Consider the following 12066-nt stretch of genomic DNA (forward strand, 5'->3'; position numbering starts at 1 on the left):
ATGAGGAGCAGGTGGAGAAGCAGTGCTGGGCTGATGTGGTTGTAGTGGCAGGAGGAAGCCACCACATACCAAGACCAGTGGTTACCATTTTAGATAGCCACTAATCTGAAACCTGACTTGTGTAAGGATGAATCAGGGAAATACCCCTGGATTTGTGAACAAATCAGAGCCAGACTGGGTATTCATCATGTCCCTAATTTTAACCCTGTAATTGCCAGTAACAGACTTGTATTTGTTTATATATAACTATATTATATTGTTGGAAGAGATTTATATTCGTTGTTGCATCCGACGAAGTGGGTATTCAGCCACAAAAGCTTATGCTCCGATATGTCTGTTAGTCTATAAGGTGCCACAGGACTCTTTGCCACTTTTACAGATCCAAACTAACACGGCTGCCCTTCTGAGATTTATATTTGTATCTCTCTTTTGAACAAAAAGAAAGTAAAGCAATATTGACAAAATAAGATGATTACGTGGTAAACCAAACTGGCAACAGTTACTGTATCTATTTTTAGGAACTTCTTTCAAAATTTTTTTTTTTTAGAGCAGACAGAACATGGATCATTTATTTGGAGAATGACAAGCCAAGACAGCAGGCACTATTCATTATCAATGCCCTATTATTGCTGGAATTTTTGGGAAGTTACATTGAAATCAATAGGTTTAGTGAGTGATGTTATTATGCTGTATTATAATTTTAGCTGAGTTTTAGTGGGTGCCTGGGATCTGGCCGTCAATTTCTGGCTAGCCATCTGACACTTCTATTGAGCTCTTACCGGCTTATGTGTTTTTATTCATACTCTGCAGCTGGCCATAAAGTTGACCTTTACAAATGTATGGTCTGAGGAATATTTATTTTATGAGAACATAGATACTTGAGCCAAACCAGACTACACCTAACAAGCTACATTCTAATTTCCTCTAAAATATTATCTGTAGGTTGATTGATGGCAGGAGTCCTCTTAGCATTACAAACAGACAAGCTTTTGATTTGATATCAATATGATAACATGAAGCAAAATAAAATGAAATTCTGTCATTTGAAAGCCTAATGTAAAAGTATACATGAGATATACATAAAATGCATGTACAGACTACATAAAATGCTCTTTGGTTTAAGGCCAGAAAAGTTTTACAAACTTACTACAAAATTCATGTCTGTATTCAGTGGCATCTCTCTAGTGACTATCAGTGAAGACTTGTATGACTATAAAAATGTTCTAGCTTACCCTAACTTAATTTCATTATACAGGCCTTAAGCCCATTTTTAAAAATGGAACCAAACCTGCAATATTACTTTAGGGCAGTCCCAAACTATAAATACTCAAGAGAAAATACAACATTTTGCATCTCCCAGTGTCAGGTGTGTAATAAAGGAACACAGTCATGCTGGTGAGTTATGGCTAGGGCTATGATTTTGTCACAGAGGTCACGGAAGTCACAGAATCCGTGACTTCCAGAGACCTCCATGACTTGAGCTCCACTGTGGGCGGTGGGGGGACCCTACAGCTCCAAGCCAGGCCCCCCTGGGTGGTGTGGGGACCCTGCAGCTCCCCATTTTGTCATACATATTTTTAGTAAAAGTCATGGACAGGTCACGGGCTCCCATGAATTTTTCTTTATTGCCTGTGACCTGTTCATGACTTTTACTAAAAATATGGGTGACAAAAACTTAGCCTTAGTTATGACATTATACCTACTAGCTTGGATTTAGTTCATGAGCATGCATGTGATGCAAACACATGCGTACAGTTGCACCATCTTCTCCATTCCGTCGGCTGGCTCAGTTCATTTTAACTGGCATCAGATTGCCACCTTACAAGTGCACGATTCTTGCAAGATTCAATCCTCTGCTGTCCACAAGACCAGAGCTGGAAGGTAGTGTGTTGCAGATGGTAGAAGATGTAGGCCCATAAAATAAACAAGCCCAGTGCCGAATTTGATGTTGTTGGGTCACCCAACTCAGAAGTTGGAACTTAAACATTGAACTTCACAATCCTCACTTTGGAGAGGTCGAATTTTTTTGTGTCAGGAGGAGATTTAAATATAAAACTGTATCTTTGTGAAATTTTAGACTTGGAGGGTGCATGTTTAATAGTTGATTGGATTCTGAATTTCACAGTGGATTTGATAGTGCAGTGGAGATAGGTGTGACATCAGGTAATGGTATCCTGGTGGACAATTTAAATCCCATGGGTCAAATCAGCTCTTGGGGTAAAATTTATTGGTGAAATACCATAAGTTACAAGGGAGACAGAATGAAGTGTAAGTGATGCAGTATTTAAACATGTACTCATTTGCTATTTGGTTGGTGTCCAAAGGAAGATGATGGGAAGACCCTATTAATTGATTTCAGTTTAAATTACATAGGTGGATCTGAGGGCAGAATAGATGCTGTGGGGTTAAAATAAAGTTAATCTAGGGAGAGATTTGTTCAGGCAACAGTTAACCTTCAATTTGATATTGATGATGTAAGATTTTCTTTTAAATATACAATTGTAATATTTTAATATTCTGTCATACATTTGTACTGTTATTGCATTACATATCTATGGCTGAAAGTAAATTTTTAATGCACAAAGGTATGTATCAGATATTTCCAATTTTAAAACACAAACACCAATGGATGGTGTTTTATATATAAATACTTCCTCCTTAATTACAGGAGCTACAAACAGAAGCAGCAAACGGGAATTCTGAAAGGGAGTTGAAGAAAGAGAGACTACATGACCCTTAGGTTGAGTTTGAAGTCTGTTGGCTTGTTTATTGTATGCTTGCCTGATTAAAGTTTATAGTGTGCTCTGTTCTGGGGGCTGTGTGATGACCAAGCAGGCTGGTAGGTGAGGCAGAGAGCTTACTAATGAGGCTATAGCCTGCTCTCTACTGATCCTTGATCCCTTCAGGATCCCTCGATAAGTGGGCAGGGCTAACTCAGGGAGAACAGGTGTTTGAAAAGCCAGCTCCTAAGCTACCCGAAGAGCTAGTGAACAAGGGAGTATTGTGATGAAGTTTAGAGACTGAGTGTGAGAAGCAGATACACCTAACAAACATACTCTAATCTTAGGCCAATAACCTCCCCCACTCCAAAAAACCCAAAATCCTCGAACCACCCCGCAAAGCAAAAATAATGCAGGCAGAGGTCCAGCAGCAGAGCGGGGGCTATCCAGTTTATTGCACTCAATGCAACATGTACTGCTTTGAGGGCAGGTAGCAGATGTTTGCATATATGACCCTCAGATATTGCTCTTAAAACCAGAGTTGCTGAACTGGATTAGCTAAGGGAAACAGAGAGGTACACAGAGGACACTGTCAGGGACACAGGAAAGTGGTGCCACCCCCAATCTAACAGCCTTTGTGCTGTTGAGGAGGATGAAAGTCTCAGGGAAGGAGAACATCAAGCTGGAGCAGAGGGAAATGATCCCATATTTGGGACACTCCTTCCAGGTGATGATGTGGTATCCTCTCGTACTGATGATACCTCTCTGGGAGAGGGAACCCCAGTTATTAGGAAGAGGCAGGTAATAGTAATGGGAGAATTGATTATTAGAAATACAGATAGGTTTGTAATGACCAGGAGAACTGCATGATGAATTGCCTGCTGGGTACAAAGGTCGTGACATCTAGATAGACATATGTGCAATTCGGGGAAGGAGCTGGTGGTTGTGATACATGTAGGTACCAGTGACATAGGAAAGGTAGAAGAGAGGTCCTGGAGGCCAAATGGAGGTTACTATATAAGAGATTAAAATTCAGAACTTCCATGGTAGCATTCTCTAAAATGTTTCCAGTTCCATGCACAAGGCTAGTTAGACAAGCAGAATTGCATTGATGAGACAATGGTGTTGGGATGAGGTATTTATTAGGAACTGGGGAACCTATATAGGAAGGATGGACTTCACCTAAACTAAAATGGAACCAGATTGCTGGTATATAAAATTAAAAAGTTCGCAGAGGAGTTTTCAAACGAAGGGCTGGGGGAAAGACAACAGGTATGGAGAAGCACACAGTTCAGACACATCCTTTAGGAGAAGATTTATTAGATGGGATACTCTATATCCTAATAAAGAGGAGAGACTAGAAGTTGATAAACTACAGGTAAAAATGGAAGAGAAACTGTCAAACAAAAAAGAATCCCATTCAATTACATCACATGAAGGCAGACAATCAATATTGAAAAATTTTATAAATGCTTGTATACAGATGCTAGAAATCTAAATGCTAAGATGGGTGAACTTGAGTGCCTGGTATTAAATGAGGATATTGATATAATAGGCATCACAGAAACTTGATGATAATCAATGGGACACAGTAATACCAGGGTACAAAATATACAGGAATGACAAAATAGGTCAGTGGGAGGAACGTCACTATATATGAAAGAAAGCATAGAGTCAAATAAAGTAAAAATCTTAAATGAATCGAACTGTACCATAGAATCTCTGTGGATAGAAATTCTGTGCTTGAACAATATGAGTATAGTAGTAGGAATATATTATCAACACTCATCAGGATGGTGATGGTGACTGTGAAATGCTCACGGAGATTAGCGAGGTTACAAAAAAAAAGGAAACCCAATAATAATGGTGGATTTCAACTATCCCCATACTGACTGGGTATATGTCACCTCAGGCCAGGATGCAGGTATAACATCTAGACACCATAAGTGACTGCTTCTTGGAGCAGCTAGTCCTGGAACCCACAAGGGGAGAGGCGATTTTTGATTTAATCCTAAATGGAGCACAGGATCTGATGAAAGAGGTGAATATAGATGAATTGCTCAATAATAGCAACTGTAATATAATTCAATTTAACATCCTTATGAGAGAGAGAGTGTGTGTGTGTGAGAGAGAGAGAGAGAGAAATATCAAAGAAACCTTACCACAGTAGGATTTAACTTCAAAAAGGAGAACTACACAAAAATGAGGAAGCTAGTTATACAGCTGGAACAATTTGTATAGTGTGGTGCTGAGAGCCACTGAACCAAACCGTAAACCCAGTATATGATGGAAACCATCTCAAGCCAGGCAGTGGGCAGCACAGAACCCCTAGTTCCAGCACCTATGTAGTTATATAGAAATTAAAAGGAATAGGCACAAAAGTGAAATGCCGGAAAGCTTCATGAAAACCATTTAAAACCACCAAAATAGAGGCTCAAACTAAATGTATACCCCAAATAAAAAAAAAACCCGTAAAAGGAACAAAAAAATGCCACCATGGCTAAACAGCAGAGTAAAAGAGGCTGTTAGAGGCAAAAAGGCATCCTTTAAAAATTGGAAGTCAAATCCTATTGAGGAAAATAGAAATAAGCATAAACTCTGGCAAGTAAAGTGCAAAATTATAATTAGGCAGGCCAAAAAAGAATTTGACAAGCAACTAGCAAAAAACACAAAACCAACACCAATTTTTTTTTAGTTATGTCAGAAGCAGGAAGCCTACCAACAGTCAGTGGTGTCACTGGATGATCAAGGTGCAAAGAAGACAAGGCTGTTGCAATGATGCTAAGTGAATTCTTTGCACTGATCTTCACTGCAGAGGATGTGATGGAGGTTCCCACATCTGAGGTGACAAATCTGAGGAACCATCCCAAATAGAGGTGTCAGTAGAGGAGGTTTTGGAATAAATTGATAAATAATAATAAGTCACCAGAAGCAGATATTCACCCAAGAGTTCTGCAGGAATTCAAATAAGATATTGCAGAACTACTAACTGTGGCTTAAATCAACCTCTGTATCAGATGACAGATAATGTAATGCCAATTTTTCAAACAAAGGTTCCAGAGGCGATGTCGGCAATTACAGGCGATAAGCCTAACTACAGTAACAGGAAAATAGTATGGAACAGAATTCTCTGAGACATACATGAACATGTTAGGGAAGAGTCAACATGGTTTTTGTAAAGGGAAAGCATGCCTCATCAATCTATTAGAATTCTCTGAGGGTATCAAAAAGCATGAGGACAGGGGTCATACAGTTGATATAGTGTACTTGGACTTTTAGAAAGTCTTTGACAAGGTCTCTCACCAAAGGCTCTTAAGCAAAATAAGCAGTCATGGCATAAGAGGGAACGTCCTCTCATGGATCAATAACTGGTTAAAAGACAGGAAACAAAGGGTAGGAAAAACATGAAGGGGAAAGGAGTCCAGGAGAGCTGGCTGTATTTCAAGGAAATACAGGTTGAGGTTACAGGGACAAACCATCGCGATGAGTCGAAAGAATAGTAAATATGGCAGGCGACCAGCTTGGCTTAATGGTGAAATCCTAGCAGATCTTAAACATAAAAAAGAAGCTCACAAGAAGTGGAAGGTTGGACATATGACCAGGGAAGAGTATAAAAATATTGCTCGGGCATGTAGGAATGAAATCAGGAGGGCGAAATAGCACCTGGAGCTGCAGCTAGCAAGAGATGTCAAGAGTAACAAGAAGGGTTTCTTCAGGTATGTTGGCAACAAGAAGAAAGCCAAGGAAAGTGTGGACCCCTTACTGAATGAGGGAGACAACCTAGTGACAGAGGATGTGGAAACAGCTAATGTGCTCAATGCTTTTTTTGCCTCTGTCTTCACTAACAAGGACAGCTCCCAGACTGCTGCTCTGGGCATCACAACATGGGGAGTAGATGGCCAGCCCTCTGTGGAGAAAGAGGTGGTTAGGGACTATTTAGAAAAGCTGGACGTGCACAAGTCCATGGGGCCGGACGAGTTGCATCTGAGAGTGCTAAAGGAATTGGCGGCTGTGATTGCAGAGCCATTGGCCATTATCTTTGAAAACTTGTGGCGAACAGGGGAAGTCCCGGATGACTGGAAAAAGGCTAATGTAGTGCCAATCTTTAAAAAAGGGAAGAAGGAGGATCCTGGGAACTACAGGCCAGTCAGCCTCACCTCAGTCCCCGGAAAAATCATGGAGCAGGTCCTCAACGAATCAATCCTGAAGCACTTACATGAGAGGAAAGTGATCAGGAACAGCAGCATGGATTCACCAAGGGAAGGTCATGCCTGACTAATCTAATCGCCTTCTATGATGAGATTACTGGTTCTGTGGATGAAGGGAAAGCAGTGGATGTATTGTTTCTTGACTTTAGCAAAGCTTTTGACACTGTCTCCCACAGTATTCTTGTCAGCAAGTTAAAGAAGTATGGGCTGGATGAATGCACTATAAGGTGGGTAGAAAGTTGGCTAGATTGTCGGGCTCAACGGGTAGTGATCAATGGCTCCATGTCTAGTTGGCAGCCGGTGTCAAGTGGAGTGCCCCAGGGGTCGGTCCTGGGGCCGGTTTTGTTCAATATCTTCATAAATGATCTGGAGGATGGTGTGGATTGCACTCTCAGCAAATTTGCGGATGATACTAAACTGGGAGGAGTGGTAGATACACTGGAGGGCAGGGATAGGATACAGAGGGACCTAGACAAATTGGAGGATTGGGCCAAAAGAAATCTGATGAGATTCAATAAGGATAAGTGCGGGGTCCTGCACTTAGGACGGAAGAACCCAATGCACAGCTACAGACTAGGGACCGAATGGCGAGGCAGCAGTTCTGCGGAAAAGGACCTAGGGGTGACAGTGGACGAGAAGCTGGATATGAGTCAGCAGTGTGCCCTTGTTGCCAAGAAGGCCAATGGCATTTTGGGATGTATAAGTAGGGGCATAGCGAGCAGATCGAGGGACGTGATCGTTCCCCTCTATTCGACATTGGTGAGGCCTCATCTGGAGTACTGTGTCCAGTTTTGGGCCCCACACTACAAGAAGGATGTGGATAAATTGGAGAGAGTCCAGCGAAGGGCAACAAAAATGATTAGGGGTCTGGAACACATGACTTATGAGAAGAGGCTGAAGGAACTGGGATTGTTGAGTCTGCAGAAGAGAAGAATGAGGGGGGATTTGATAGCTGCTTTCAACTACCTGAGAGGTGGTTCCAGAGAGGATGGTTCTAGACTATTCTCAGTGGTAGAAGAGGACAGGACAAGGAGTAATGGTCTCAAGTTGCAGTGGGGGAGGTTTAGGTTGGATATTAGGAAAAACTTTTTCACTAGGAGGGTGGTGAAACACTGGAATGCGTTACCTAGGGAGGTGGTAGAATCTCCTCCTTAGAAGTTTTTAAGGTCAGGCTTGACAAAGCCCTGGCTGGGATGATTTAATTGGGGATTGGTCCTGCTTTGAGCAGGGGTTTGGACTAGATGACCTCCTAAGGTCCCTTCCAACCCTGATATTCTATGATTCTATGAATAAATGATCAGTTTTCAGAATGGAGAGAGGTAAATAGCTGAGTCCCCCAAGTATCTGGGCTCGAACCTGTGGTGTTCAACATATTCCTAAATTATCTGGAAAAGTCCGTAAACAATGAGGTAGCAAAGTTTGAAGACAACACTAAATTACTCAAGATAGTTAAGTCCAAAGTAGACCGTGAAGAGTTACAAAGGAATCTCACAAAACTGGGTGACTGGTCAGCAAAATGGCAGATAAAATTCAACTTTGATAAATGCAAATAAATGCACTTTGGAAAAAATAATCCCAATTATACATACAAAATGATGGGATATGATAGAGCTCTATAATATGAATGATGTGGAAAAAATGACTAGGGAATTGTTATTTACCCCTTCACAGGGGTTTCTAAATGAAATCAATAGGCAGCAGGTTTAAAACAAACATAAGGAACATAAAGAAGTACTTATTTACACAATGCACAGTCAACTAGTTGTCAGGGAATGTTGTGAAGGACAAAAGTATAACTGGATTCAAAAAAGAATTAGTACATTCATGGGGGATAGGTCCCTCAATGGCTATTAGCCCAGATGCTTAGGGATGCAACCCCATGCTTGAGGTGTCCCAAAACTTCTGGCTACCAGAAGCTGTGACTGGATGATAGGAGATGGATCATTCGATAAATTCCCGTTCTGTTTATTCTATCCAAAGCATCTGGCACTGGCTTCTGACTGACGACAGGATACTGGGCTAAACAGAGCATTGGTCTGACCCAGTACGGCCATTCTTGTGTTCTTATGCAATTACTGTAGTAAAATAGTCATAGCAAATATTCACCACTGACTGAAAGAAAACTTCAAGCCACTATAATGAACCCCCCCCCCCACATAATTGATGCTCGTTTAACTGGGTTCAACTCCACTATAGTCATAGGGTTATACCCAGTTAAGCCAGAGACAAATTTAGCTCATAAACGACATAAAGAGAATATACAGACTCAGATTCTCTGTAGTGCCTAGCTTCTGGCAGGAACAGCAGATATGGGGGCCTTCAGGGAGCCTGCTAATGCTCCCTGATTCTCTGGCTATTTCTATCATGGTAATATCCCAAAGAACCATCCACCAGCTAGGTACAGCAGAAGCACAGCACATTCTTCTCATGCCACCTTTCTGCCCCTTGTTTGGTTTGTGGGGAAGGGGCAGGTAAGGAGCCTGCTACTCGAGCTCTGTAATTATTGGATTCTCTCCCATGCTGGCAGAGGGAATATGGACAGTTTCCACAGTTCAAGCTGTGTAAAGGGAGCAGTGTGGCCAGAGAACTTGGCCCATGGTACTGATATATTGGCCTAGATCTGAACCAAAAACTCTGGATCTGACCAACCAAATAAGTTAGGTGGGGAGAGTGTGACAAAGGTTGGAGTCTGAACTTTAATCAGTCTCTAAATTTCACAGCAGGCCTCTAGCTCACTTATAAGCCAAAGAAAAACCAGCATCTGAACATCCCAAACTGTGAAGGAGAGGAGAAGGGGTTTGAAATACAGCTAGACAGATACATTGAATATGTGCAAAATTTGGAATTTTTGCACCCATGTGGTCAGTCATGCATATAACGGGCTGTGTGTAAGTGACCACATCCAATTTGTGTGTACTTACCATTTGGTTATGTTAGTATATGCTCTCAATTACATATACCTAACTTTGAAAACCAGCCACTTTTCGCTGTAAGCAGAATTATTATTAAGAAACGCATTTAGTATTTTATCCTGGTTTGTCTTGTTCTATTTATGCAATATGGACGAGTTAACTCTGCTGTGAAAACCTGGGACCAAATTTGTCCCTGATATTACTATACAGATGTAAACTGAGTTACCACAGGAATGATTTGTCTTATTAACTTTAGTTCAGGCTGTGGGTTCCTGAAGGCTGTAGAAATGTCACGGCTAATGTTAGAAAAATAATAGGCTGATTTATTTGTGCTGATATCCTTAGAAATGTAACCCAATCATTAGGACTAAAGTTTGTCATTGATTTTTTTCCTAAAGACCTTTGGTTACAAACAGACCCTCATATAGCAGCTCAGGGCTGCCTTTTGGGCTCCATGAACCCATGGCTACAGAGTCCTTGCTTATTGGAGCCCAAATCAATCACAGCTGTGGGAGGCAGCATTAAATACCATTGCTATTGCAAGCTCCCTTCTAGCTTAGTGCCTGCAACCAATGAGATAGCTGATCAAAAGAAGGGCAGCTAGATGGCTTACTCCAGTGGATAAGGGATAGGACTGAGAGCAAGGGATCCTAATGTTGCAGCTCTGACACTTGATCAGCTCACTTAATCTTACCTTTTCCACGTGTGTATTACAAAAGTTATTACAGAATCATAGTTTGGCATAAGATGAAAAAAGCACATGAAATAATTGCAAGGAAAACAGTTTGGTATTTTAAAACTCAACACTTTAGTGTCCGAAGGCCTAATTGAGACCACTGATCTCTCAGTTTTTGTAGAAATATTCAGCTTGCCCCCACCAATTTTAATCGCTGTTTGCAATGGCAATAGTTCGACACTTGAAAACCTTGCCCTTCAATGAGACTGTGATATTGTGTATACTAGGGTTACCATATTTGAACATTCAAAAAAGAGGACATGGGGGGGGGATTTGCTCAAGCACCCCACTCCCGCCCCAACTCCACCCCTTCCCCTCCCCCATTCCAACCCCTTCCCCAAAGTCCCCGCCCCAACTCTGCCCCTGAGCGCACCATGTTCCCCCTCCTCCCCCCTCCCTCCCAGCTACGTGAAACAGCTGTTTTGTGGCGCAAGCGCTGGGAGCTAGAGGGAAAAAGCAGGCACTCTCTCAAGTGACCAACACATACTTTCTTGAATGATCAACATTCACGCTCTTTCTTGAATGATCAACTCTTGTTTGGGGAAAAATAATAATGGCAAAATCCCGGACGTTTTTAGATATTTAAAAATTTCTCCCAGACGTTTGATTTAAGAACCAAAAAGCCAGACACGTTCGGGAAAATTCGGACGTATGGTAACCCTGTGTGTGCCCTTTCAAAAGTGGCTGTGTTTTATGAGCATGTGTGAGGTGAGAACTGTGGCAAAGGACTCTCTTGATGGTGTGCCAGCCAAAACATATTCCAGACCAATCAGACTACTTTAAAGAAATTTTGGGTGAGGGAGAAGATGAACCTTATGCCTATGGAAAACTGTACAGGGAAGGTTTGATACTAGGGCTTTTAACTCTCCCATCCTTCTGGCAAGGTAACGACCACTAGAATTGCTACCTTAATAAAGAAGTGTAGCAGAGAGCAAGTTGCAAGGAGTTCAAAGGGTGGTCCCATCAATTTTGCTAGGACCAAGATCAGACTCCAAGGAGGGATAGGATCTTGCACATGTGCATACAATGCTGACAAAACCTTCAGGAGTCTGGTGACAATGGGGGTTGGAGAAAAGTGATCTACTATCTACTGAGATGTGGAAGGCTGACATAGCTGCCAAAGGCACTCTTATAGAGCTAATAGCCAAACTTTGTTTTAAGTATAGAAGATAATCCAGTATGAGACCCAGGAGTGCCCACTTTGGAGATACACCTTTCTGATGGGACCCAATGGAGAAGCGCTTCAACTTAACCAGGTAAGTGCTCCTACTGGAAGGTTTTCAGCTATTCAGAAGCACTTTCTGAATGTCCTTTAAACAGGATCTCTCAAATGGTGTTAACCATGAAGCAGCCATGCTCTCAGATGGAGGGCTGTGAGGTTGGGATGGAGCAGGCAACTGTGGTCCTGGGAAATGATGTCTGGATCCAACAGGAGAGACAGTGGAGGCTCATAGGGTCGAGTACCAGTGCTGATAAGGCCATGCTGGTGC

At 41.9% G+C, this 12066-nt stretch overlaps 1 protein-coding gene across 9 annotated transcripts in view; it reads right to left on the reverse strand.

The window, feature by feature from the left end:
* Nucleotides 1-12066, reverse strand: part of SULF1 (sulfatase 1) — a 175609-nt gene that overhangs the window by 42669 nt on the left and 120874 nt on the right. The window lies entirely within an intron of this gene.

Source organism: Caretta caretta, chromosome 2 (genome assembly GCF_965140235.1).
Source record: "Caretta caretta isolate rCarCar2 chromosome 2, rCarCar1.hap1, whole genome shotgun sequence".
NCBI classification, from domain to species: domain Eukaryota; kingdom Metazoa; phylum Chordata; order Testudines; family Cheloniidae; genus Caretta; species Caretta caretta.